The sequence below is a fragment of the Eriocheir sinensis genome, chromosome 58 (assembly GCF_024679095.1).
Source record: "Eriocheir sinensis breed Jianghai 21 chromosome 58, ASM2467909v1, whole genome shotgun sequence".
NCBI lineage: Eukaryota > Metazoa > Arthropoda > Malacostraca > Decapoda > Varunidae > Eriocheir > Eriocheir sinensis.
The window spans coordinates 9,679,334-9,691,347 of NC_066566.1; the positions used below are offsets into that span (position 1 = coordinate 9,679,334).

The 12,014-nt window shown below is 40.2% G+C and overlaps 1 protein-coding gene across 1 annotated transcript in view; it reads left to right on the forward strand.

The window, feature by feature from the left end:
• The window catches only part of LOC126984992 (uncharacterized), a 122,906-nt gene that overhangs the window by 11,871 nt on the left and 99,021 nt on the right, over window positions 1-12,014 (forward strand). The window lies entirely within an intron of this gene.

Consider the following 12,014-nt stretch of genomic DNA (forward strand, 5'->3'; position numbering starts at 1 on the left):
TTCCACTCGCGGGTGTTCCTCACCCCCCCCGTCCTCCCATCCAAGGCCCCTCTGTCTTGTCCACCTCGCCCGCCGCACACCCGCCCTCCCTCCTCTCACTCGCCCCCATCCGTTCCTCTCCCCTTTCCTCCTCCTCTTCCCCCTCATCCGCCTCTCCCTGGTCTCCCTCTCCTCTCTCCTCCCCGCTCGCCTCCCCTCCCCTCTCCTCCACAGCCGCTACCTCCTCCGCCTCCTCCCCTGTCCCCTCCTCCTCCCCCTCCTCCCCCTCCTCCGCCACCACCTCAGCCACCCCCTTCTCTCCCCCTTCCCCTTCGACGCCAGCTACCTCCTCTCTCTCCTTCTCCCACTCATCGTCCTCCTCCTCCTCCTCCTCCTCCTCTGTTGCCGGCGCTCCATCTCCACCTGTAGCGGTTTCCCTTCCGTCTACTGACACAGTTTCAAAGAGGAAAGTCCTGGTGGTTGGGGACTCTCAAGTCAGGTTCATTGACAGGTACTCTTATTCAAGGGATAAGGAAAATAGGCTACGAGCGTGCTTTCCCGGGGCAGGTATACAGGACGTATCTGACAGGATGGAGGAAATCTTAGCAGGGGAGGGGACACAGCCTATCGTCTTCTGCAGTTTCGGGGGTAATAACATTGGTAGAGTGGGTAGCGAAGAGATATCTCGGCGCTTCAGGGAATCGTTCGCTAAAGTGGGGTGGGGGTGGGGTGGGGGGGTGCCGGCCGTTTGTGGTGTTTTGCCGAGGAGGGGGGTAGGTGAGGGATGGCTTTCCAGAGCCTTAGCAGTAAACAGCAGGCTGGCGGCCCACTGTAAGCGAAATGGTTGGCTTTTCCTGGATAATTGGGACCTCTTCTACGATAAAGGCACCTTGTATGCCAAGGATGGGGTGCACCTGTCTTTCCAGGGGGTGGAGGTTCTGGCAGACTCCCTCGAGCGATCACTTAGCACCCTACAGGATTTTTTATTGTAGGCAAGGGGGGAGGGCCTGTCATCAGTGGCTATATATCGCAGACTGGGACTAGGGGGCGCAGGAGTAATCGAAAGGATGTAAGAAAGGATGGGCTAACGGCTTATTACACCAACAGTAGGAGTCTCAGGAACAAGATAGATCTACTGAGGGGGAAAGCATGTGTCGATAAACTCGACATTATAGCTATCACGGAAACAGGGGTGGATACTGCAAACAAAAACTTCATGTCGGAGTATGAAATAGATGGTTTTCAGATGTTTTACAAAGATAGAAAGGGAAGAAGGGGAGGGGGGGGTGGCACTTTATGTTAAAGACACACTTAAATATTCCGCTAACAACTCTGTTCAAACAAATGGCGACTCAGAATCAGTTTGGGTGGACGTCCACAAAGGGAAAGACAAACTACTGTAATTCTAGGGGTTCTTTACAGGCCACCCAACCTTAGCAGGCAGGACACTGATATATTACTGCAAGAGGTAGGCAGGGCGAGCATGAGCAAAAATGTCTGCATAATGGGGGATTTTAACTATAGGAATATAGACTGGGAAGGCGTGGTGGGTGATCTAGAATCTGAGGATTTTCTGAAAGTAATACTTGATAATTTTCTCAAGCAGACAGTGACTGAGCCCACCAGAAGTAACAACATTTTAGACTTAGTCCTGACTATTGGCAGATGGAATTCAATGTCGGGAAGTGTAGCATTCTGGGTGTAGGTATATATAACCCCTCACACAATTACTCCTTAAATGGCATTCCTCTAAGCAGGTCTGGGCGTGAGAGAGACTTAGGAGTCCTAGTGAGCGCTGACCTCCGTCCTAGGGCTCAATGCATTCAGGCTAAAAATTGGGCAAACAGAGCACTTGGTTTCATCTCAAGGAGCGTAAGCAATAGGAGCGCTGAAGTCATCCTCAAACTTTACTTAGCACTAGTTAGACCTTATCTCGATTATGCAGTTCAGTTCTGGTCCCCCTACTATAGAAGATGTTAGAATCTGTACAGAGGAGGATGACAAAGTTGATTCAGGGGGTGAGAAGCTTGCCTTATGAAGACAGCCGGAAGCAGTTAAATCTACACTCTCTAGAAAGGCGAAGGTTGCGAGGAGACTTGATCAAAGTCTATAAATGGATGAAGGGCTTTAATAAAGGGGATGTCAATAAGATTTTGATAGTAAAAGAGCCAGGTAGGACGCGTAGCAATGGTTTTAAGTTAGACAAATTCAGATTTAACAAAGACATAGGCAAGAATTGGTTCACCAATAGAGTGGTGGACGAATGAAACAGGCTTGGGAGCCATGTTGTGGGTGCCAATACCGTAGATACATTCAAGAAGAGGTTAGATAAAGCTATGGATGGTGAGGTAAGGTGGGGTTGAGTGTACAGGAGCTGCCTTGTATAGGCCAACCGCCCTCTTGCAGACTCCTTACGTTCTTATGTTCTTATGTATTAGGTCAAAAGTGTTTCCTCTCTACAGTATTAGGTCAAAAGTGTTTTCCCTCTACAGTAGTTGGTCAAAAGTGTTTCCTCTACAGTATTAGATCAAAAGTGTTTCCCCTCTACAGTATTAGGTCAAAAGTGTTTCCTCTGCAGTATTAGGTCAAAAGTGCTTCCCCTCTACAGTATTAGGTCAAAAGTGTTTCCCCTCTACAGTATTAGGTCAAAGGTGTTTCCCCTCTACAGTATTAGGTCAAGTGTTTCCTCTCTACAGTATTAGGTCAAAAGTGTTTCCCCTCTACAGTATTAGGTCAAAGGTGTTTCCCCTCTACAGTATTAGGTCAAAAGTGTTTCCTCTCTACAGTATTAGGTCAAAAGTGTTTCCTCTCTACAGTATTAGGTCAAAAGTGTTTCCCCTCTACGGTATTAGGTCAAAAAGTTTCTCTTCAGTATGAAATCAAAAGTGTCTCCTTTGTACAGTATTAGGTCAAAAAGTGTTTTCCTCTACCCCAGCATTACCTTTACCTACCTTTACCTTTACTCTCTTTATTCTTAACCTCTTTTTTGGCCAATTCCTTGCAATATTACGTGGGGAAAGCATGCTCTTGCCCTTAATACCGAAATCTTTCATTAACAAGCATCGTACAATATGAGAAAAACCGCTTTATTCCCCTCCACCACCAATACAACCACCAGCCACAATCCCTCTTGAGACTTGATCTTCGTCGATTTCCCATTTAAGCTCTATTTGTCTCTCTCCTTTCTTTTATTCTCTCTCTCTCTCTCTCTCTCTCTCTCTCTCTCTCTCTCTCTCTCTCTCTCTCTCTCTCTCTCTCTCTCTCTCTCTCTCTCTCTCTCTCTCTCTCTCTCTCTCTCTCTCTCTCTCTCTGTCTTATCATACATTTAATGACTTGCGAGTCGGAATTAATCTAAATAGTTTAAGGTTGATGACACACCACGAACAAGAAATATTTGCTCGTCTTAAGTGTAAACAAGTAAATTTAGCCACCGCATTAAACTGTTTTTCACACCGTGGTTGTACGAGAAATGAATAAACTCTTATCTTCAGTGGTTCAGTGCAACACGATGGATTCATTAAAAAAAAAAAAAACTCGTCCGCCACTACCTCCACCATAGTATTTTTTCCACTAAAGCAGAGATGCAGCTTCCAGAGCGACCGTTTGATGTTTTACTTTGGGCTATAGGGTATGTGCTGTTTGAACTCTCTCTCTCTCTCTCTCTCTCTCTCTCTCTCTCTCTCTCTCTCTCTCTCTCTCTCTCTCTCTCTCTCTCTCTCTCTCTCTCTCTCTCTCTCTCTCTCTCTCTCTCTCTCTCTCTCTCTCTCTCTCTCTCTCTCAAGTTGGAACAAGAAATGAGAAATTCGATTACTCTCTCTCTCTCTCTCTCTCTCTCTCTCTCTCTCTCTCTCTCTCTCTCTCTCTCTCTCTCTCTCTCTCTCTCTCTCTCTCTCAAGTTGGAACAAGAAATGAGACATTCGATTTCTCTCTCTCTCTCTCTCTCTCTCTCTCTCTCTCTCTCTCTCTCTCTCTCTCTCTCTCTCTCTCTCTCTCTCTCTCTCTCTCTCTCTCTCTCTCTCTCTCTCTCTCTCCCTCTCTCTCTCTCTCTCTCTCTCTCTCTCTCTCTCTCTCTCTCTCTCTCTCTCTCTCTCATTCCTCCTGCCCCTTTCCCTTCTTCTCGACACCCCATCTCTCCCGTCACCCCCGTCCTGAGGTTAAGCTCTGTCTCAGGTACGGAAAATGTCCACTGAAGAAGACCTAGTCCATGCCACAGAGAAGAATACAAGGTTGTGTCTATTCCAGTATAATCAGCAGCAAGTCTTTGTTTACTTGTAAGTCTTCCAGCTTGGACTTCGTTGAAATTTAATTAGTCTGGTGGGCAAGTACGTATCAGGAATATGATGTTCAGAATTTAATATTATGTTATCAGTTATAATCTCTTCGCTTCACTGCCTTTTTTAATTTTTTTCTTATTTCATTGAACTAAACTTACTTTTTCCTCTTTCACTAAAGTATTCATCCTTTCATTTATAAATTCATCATTGATTAAAGAACTAAGTTGCAAATGAATAATTTTATCATTTCACTTTTTCTCCTGTTTTTCTTCAGTTGAATGGCTATCTATCTATCTGTCTATATGTCTGTCTATCTATCTGTTTATCTATCCATCTATCTTTCTGTCTTTCTATCTATCAGTATGTCTAGATATCTATATCTATATCCGTCTGCCTGTGTGTTTCTATCGGTGTATGTATCAATCTATCTGTGTATTTATCTATTTACATATCTATCTTTTTTATTTCATTCACCGTAGGCGTTATATATATATATATATATATATATATATATATATATATATATATAGATATATATATATATATATATATATATATAGAAAGATATAGATATAGATATAGATATAGATATATATATATATATATATATATATATATATATATAGATATATATCTGTGTGTGTGTGTGTGTGTGTGTGTGTGTGTGTGTGTGTGTGTGTGTGTGTATATATATATATATATATATATATATATATATATATATATATATATATATATATATATATATATATATATATATATATATTACGTTGTAGGCTTCTTCCCAGTGGATCCTGATGGTTGGTCCAAGCTTCTTCCCAGTGGGTCCTGATGTGTGTGTGTGTGTGTGTGTGTGTGTGTATATATATATATATATATATATATATATATATATCTATATATCTATATATATATAAATATATATATATTTATATATCTGTGTGTGTGTGTGTGTGTGTGTGTGTGTGTGTGTGTGTGTGTGTGTGTGTGTGTATATATATATATATATATATATATATATATATATATATATATATATATATATATATATATATATATATATATATATATATATATATATATATATATATATATATATATATATATATATATATATATATATATATATATATATATATATATATATATATATATATATATATATATATATATATATATATATATATATATATATATATATATATATATATATATATATATATATATATATATATATATATATATATATATATATATATATATATATATATATATATATATATATATATATATATATATATATATATATATATATATATATATATATATATATATGTGTGTGTGTGTGTGTGTGTGTGTGTGTGTGTGTGTGTATATATATATATATATATATATATATATATATATATATATATATATATATATATATATATATATCTATATATATATGGACATAAGAGTCTGCAAGAGGCCAGGCCACCTACACAGGTAAAAAAAAAAAGTAAAGTTTACAGATGTGCGTGGCGTCGGTGCTCTTCTCCGTCCCAGGTTTCCTTGAGCCTGTGGTGGGCGCGAACCCATTACTACCCTGAGACACAGGGCAAGTTCGACATGCGGGGTACCACAGTTTATCTTCCCAAGATTTACCTAGAGATCCTTTAGAGTTTAGATGGAAAGATTTACATAGATTTACATAGAAAATCAGACCACACAAACCCCATGGTCCAGACTAGGTGGTCTGTCCTTAAACCTAAGTGATTCTACATTAATTAGATGGCTCCAAAACGTTGCATTTCAACTGTAGTTAATATTACGTTCAAGGAAGTGACGGTCGAGCTTGTTTTTAAAGTTTTTAAAATCGTGTTGCACTGGACCACTGAAGGTGGGAGCTTATTCCATTCTCGCACTACAACGTTGGTGAAGAAAATTTTGATGCAGTCTGAATATACTTGTCTACATTTGAGTTTTATGCCATTGTTCCTCGTTCGCAAAGTGTCATCGATCATAAACAATTTTGATCTGTCTACATTCGTGAAACCATTAAGTATTTTAAAACTTTCGATCAGTTTTCCTCGGAGGCGATGTTTCTCGAGAGAGAACAAGTTAACGGTGGAAAGCCTTTCTTAGTAGGATTTTTTGCGCAAGGAAGGGATCATTTTTGTTGCCCGACGCTGAACACCTTCTAATTTAGCAATGTCCTTTGCATGGTGGGTAGACCAAAACTGTACCGCATATTCCAAGTGGGGTCTGACTAAACTATTGTCGAGCGGAAGTATTACATATATATTCTTGAATAAAACGTTTCTTTTAATGAAGCCCAACCTTCTGTTCGCTTTATTTGCTGCATCGATGCATTGTTGTGAGTATTTGAGGTTTGACGCGATTTTGACCCCCAGGTCCTTAACGCATTGAATGCTTTTGAGTTTAACGCCGCGCATTTCGTAATCGAACTTCTTATTTCTTGTTCCAATTTGATGGACCTGGCACTTGTCAACGTTAAAGGGCATCTCCCATCTATCCGACCAAGCTGAAATTTTGTGCAAATCCTCTTGGAGGCTTTGCCTGTCTTCGTCAGTGAGAACTGGGTTACCAATCTTTGTGTCGTCTGCAAATTTACTAATGCGATTATTGAGTCCAACATCCACATCGTTGATGTAAATAATGAAGAGCACTGGGCCAAGAACTGAGCCCTGAGGGACGCCACTAGTGAGCGGCGCCCACTCTGAGTTAAATCCGTCAATCACAACTCTTTGTTTTCTGTTGCTCAACCAATTCGCGGTCCATTGGTTTACTTGACCGTCAATACCTAATTGGTTTAATTTGTAAAGTAATTTATGATGTGGGACTTTATCAAACGCTTTCTGGAAATCAAGATAGACTATGTCTAATGATTTGGTTACGTCATAAACTGAGAAGAGGTCGTTATAAAAGGTCAATAGGTTTGATAGGCAGGATCTTTTGTTACGGAAGCCATGTTGCGAATCCCCAGTTAATGAGTGGCTTTCAAGGTAACTCACAACTTTGTCTCTAATTATGCTTTCAAGTAGCTTACCTACAACTGAAGTTAGACTAATGGGCCTGTAATTACCTGATAATTTTTTGTCTCCTTTCTTAAAAATCGGTGTCACGTTAGCCTTTTTCCAATCCGAAGGGACGATTCCTTGTCGCAAGGACATATTGAATACGGTTGTGAGGGAGGAGAGTATTTCGCTCTTTGTTTCTTTAAGCAGTATAGGATATACTTTGTCAGGTCCAGGACTTTTATTTGTTTTAAGTGATTGGAGGGCTTTAAGGACTTCATCGGTTGTTATTTCAAAGTTAGGCAATGCATGCTCGAGATTTACATTAGTACTGGTGTTGGTGGTAGTGGTGGGAAGACTGTTAGTATTAAACACCGAGGAAAAGTAATTGTTTAAGAGGTTTGCAATGTGTTGGCTGTCAGTCACTAGTGCACCGTCACTGTTTGTTAAAGGTCCAATTCCACTTCTGATCGCCTTTCTGTTGTTTATGTAACTGAAGAAGGATTTCGGATTATTTTTACAGTTGGCCGCAATATTTTCTTCATATCTACGCTTTGCCTGACATACTAATATTTTTACTCGTCGCCTGGCATCATGATAAAGCCTAGTGTTTTCGGGTGTGCTTTGTTTTTTCTTTAGCCTGTAAAACAATTTTCTCTCCTTGACTGAGTGTTTAATTTTGCTATTAAACCAAGGTGGGCTTTTATTAGTGTTACTTCGCTTCTCACACAAAGGGACGAATGTGTTCTGCTGAGTGAGTAAATGATTTTTAAAGCTTAGCCAGGCTTCATCTACATTGCCGTCATCTGTTAGTTGCATTTCTGTTAGTTTTTGTCGGATTTCTACGAAGTTGGCTCTTTTGAAATTGGGCACCTTTACTTTATTTTCAGTCACTGATGTTTGAGCTCTAATGTCGACACGCACTAATTTATGATCGCAAGAACCGAGGTGTTCTCCTACCGTGACATTACTGACTAGGTTATCTTGGGTCGTTATAACAAGGTCTAGTATGTTATTTTGTCGAGTTGGTTCAGAAACCATTTGGCTTAGATAATTTTCTTCTAAAAATTCGATCATTCTATGTGACTCGCCTTCTGTACCTGACAGTGTCGCCCAGTCGATATGGGGGAGGTCTCCTAATATCAGTGAGTCGCTGTTATTAAGTGACTGCCTTAAAACGCTGTACATTTCCACATCTTCTTCGAGTGATTGCCCCGGAGGCCTGTAGGTGACAGATATATTTAAATTGACTTTTGCAATGTTTACTCGCACGCACAAATGTTCAACGTTACTGTCTCTTGGTGTTCTGTCAGTGGGTTGCAAATAGCTTTTGACAAAAAGGGCGACGCCACCACCTCTGCGGTTTACACGATTTTTGTTGAAGAGTCTGTAGCCATCTATGTTGTATTCTGTACTTAAATCAATATTTGTGGTGTCGATAAATGTTTCGGTTATAGCAATTACGTCAAAATTTTCTGTCGAAGCAAGACATCTCAGTCCATCAAACTTGTTTCTTAGGCTACGCGCATTGAAACTAAGGACTTTTAACTGATTAGCAATCTACCTCTCCTTGAAGACTGTATCGATATGTTACACATCTTTTTACATCCTTTATTTGTTTGTATCTTATGAGCCAATTAACAAAACTGTCAAACAAGATCTGTACTTCAGAGTAAGTCATTTAACGGCGCACATATGGCTTCCAGTAGAACCTGTCTCATATCTCTCACTCTATAAGATCTCTGCCAATACTCAGACTAGTTCTGATATGCAAATATTGCATGCACAATGTAAAACATGTACTCTATCTCTAAAGGGGTGAAAAGACAAACATCTGCTACCTCTACATCATAATTCTGATGTTATTGATACATTACATGTTATCTCCACGAACAACATCCATTTTGTCACTTCCATCAACTTATGATCCATTCTAACTTAGGGCAGATAACGTATTATACCGAAAAAACGTAATCTACATCATACACCTTACTGACATCGACATTATTGAATTCCTTGATCCATTTATAAACTTAAATTAGATCTCCAAACTCGCCTTTCCAGAGAATAGAACTTTAAACTTTTGACTCTATTCATATTTATAATGTTTTCAATACACGAATTATTTATCATCATTTGTAAGGATTCAAAATACGTTAATGTCCTTTGTATAGAGAAGAAATCAGAACTGCAGGTCAATTTAAGTCAAGGATGACCAGCACTTCTATTGCTGTGGCTCCTTGACATAAAATCCAGTACCTTATTTGCGCAATGTATAATCAAACAGAAAGGGTTGCCGCGTATGTGGATGGTATTGTTTTCAGACGAGTACGTGATTATTTTTTTGCACAGGAAAATTATATAAATATTCCTATGATTAATTTACCTAATGAGGTTGTCGAGTTTGAAAGTTCAAAAATATGTCTGCCTGTCTGTCTGTTTGTCAGTTTCTTTCAAGCGGTGAAATGAGCATTATTTTAATCAAAAAGTTAACCTCAATCATTTGTCTGTTTCGAGAGAGAGAGAGAGAGAGAGAGAGAGAGAGAGAGAGAGAGAGAGAGAGAGAGAGAGAGAGAGAGAGAGAGAGAGAGAGAGAGAGAGAGATATTTACATAGCTGATATTCAGATCGCACATACCCAATGATCCAGACTAGGTGGTGTATCGTTAAACCTAAGTAAAATTACATCAAGTCGATTGACCACCAAGACTGCATGTATACCTTAGCAAATATTAAGGAAGAGGAAGTGGCGGTCGAATTTGTTTTAAATGAAAACACTAAGTCGGGCCGACCTGGCGGTTTCTTGTTTCTTCCTGCATTCAGAATATTACACTTCATGACACTGAACTCCACCTACTGACCCGCCCAATCATACAGCCTATTAGTCAATAAATGAAAATCGCCCTGCAAAACACTAAAATCATGATCTGTTCTAATGAGTCCGGCGACCATCCCGTACCCGGATCATTAATATATAAAAATAACAAAAGTTAACCCATGTGCTAAACCATGAGGGACCCCACTCGTTACACACCCCCAGTCAGATTTTTTTTTTCGTTGATTTGGACCCTGCTCTCTGTAGCTAAGCCACGCCCTATTCCTGTAAAGTAATTTTCCGTCTATTTCGTGAATTTTAGCTTTTTCTTTAAACTGATGTTGGTGAGGTACCTTATCGAACGCCTTTCTGAAATCCAGATGTATTACATCATAGTTTCATCCCTGTCTACTGCTGTCTTGCCACTATTTCATTCCTTTGCTCCCGGTGTATGCCGCGTCTAGAAAGCCCTTTCATACGTAATTTTGCCACCTGCACCCTTTTACTCCCTTTACCAGATAACAAACTTGTAAAAATGGATGTTCTCTTCATTCTACCACAAAGCGACACAGCACTGTCACGCTCACTTGTTTTCAGCCCTGTTATTATCTACCGCACCCCTTCAAAACATGCGGTATGCTTCGGATAGTTTTTCATTATCAGTACAATAATGTTTATAATGAATTACCGCGTATTTACAGTACTCTTTCTGTCATTTGTATCTCCTCAGTTTACTTAACAAACTTCCAACCTCTTTTTTTCGTCACAACAATCAATCAGTAGGAGCATACGGGGTGTGGGGAGGGGGGCGTCGCCTCTTCCACCCTACGACGCCAACCCGAGGGGTCCCTCTGAGCAAGTCTCCTAGGTTCCCTTCCATCCCGAGTACATCATGGCAAGATCTGTAGATTTGCTCGTCACGAATTTAGTGGGCGTCCCCTTGCCCTCCTCCAGTCGGCATTGTCTCTTACAAAAACAACCCGGTGAGCAGGGTCGATTTATTGGTAACATGACACATGCCCGAATAGTTGAAATTGGCGTTCACGGACTATGCAGCTAATAGGCCTGCGTAGGCACTTGCTACTAGAGGCATCAGTTCGCTTCTCCAAGTCACTATTTTGTGTTAATGTTATAGCGATAGAATGAGACAGGGAGTACAAGTTACTTGAAGATTTGGATCTTTGACCTTCTGCACAGGTATCGACAACGCCATATCCTCGCATGGAGCGAGTACATAACACCGTGGGCCATGCCAATCCGCCGGAAGACTTCTTGACGAAACGCGCCGTTGTTCTATCTACCCTATGCTACCAAAGTATGTGAAAATTTCCGAGATATCAATGTCCTCGCCACACGCATGAACATACTGCATTGTTTCATCACAACACAAAGTACGTAAGCAATCAGGTAATAGAAAACACTACTTTGATGTTGACCGTTTACGTCTCTTTGACCTTTCTGTGTATTTGTTTAATCAGTTGTCTCAACGGAGGTATTGTAGCTGTCGCTCTGTCATTATGTTAAATTGCGCGTCACTCATTACATTGATCGCGCCTCCCTTTTAGACCTTCAGTATTTGCGAGGCTGTTAGTTTTATGACTTTTCATTATTGATTTTATTGTTATGTTGAAATGTTAGTCGTTCAAGTAATGCTTCTCTCCCACTCGTATCAGGGTTATTTTTTGCTTTGTGTCCTTCATACCTCTTCTAACGTCTAGTTAAGTCCACTTCTCATGTTTAGGTTTTGTCGGTTTGTCACTCTTCCTCCTCACCGTTGTGTTCTCTTCGTTAAAGCTTGTGCTACACGCCCATTTCTATACTGATATTGATTTAAACTCATGAGTCTTTATTTTGTGAGGGCGACGTCCATTGGCCGGCGTGACTAGTGCTTAGCGTTGCTGGCTGCCGATGTGTCAGCCGAGTTTTA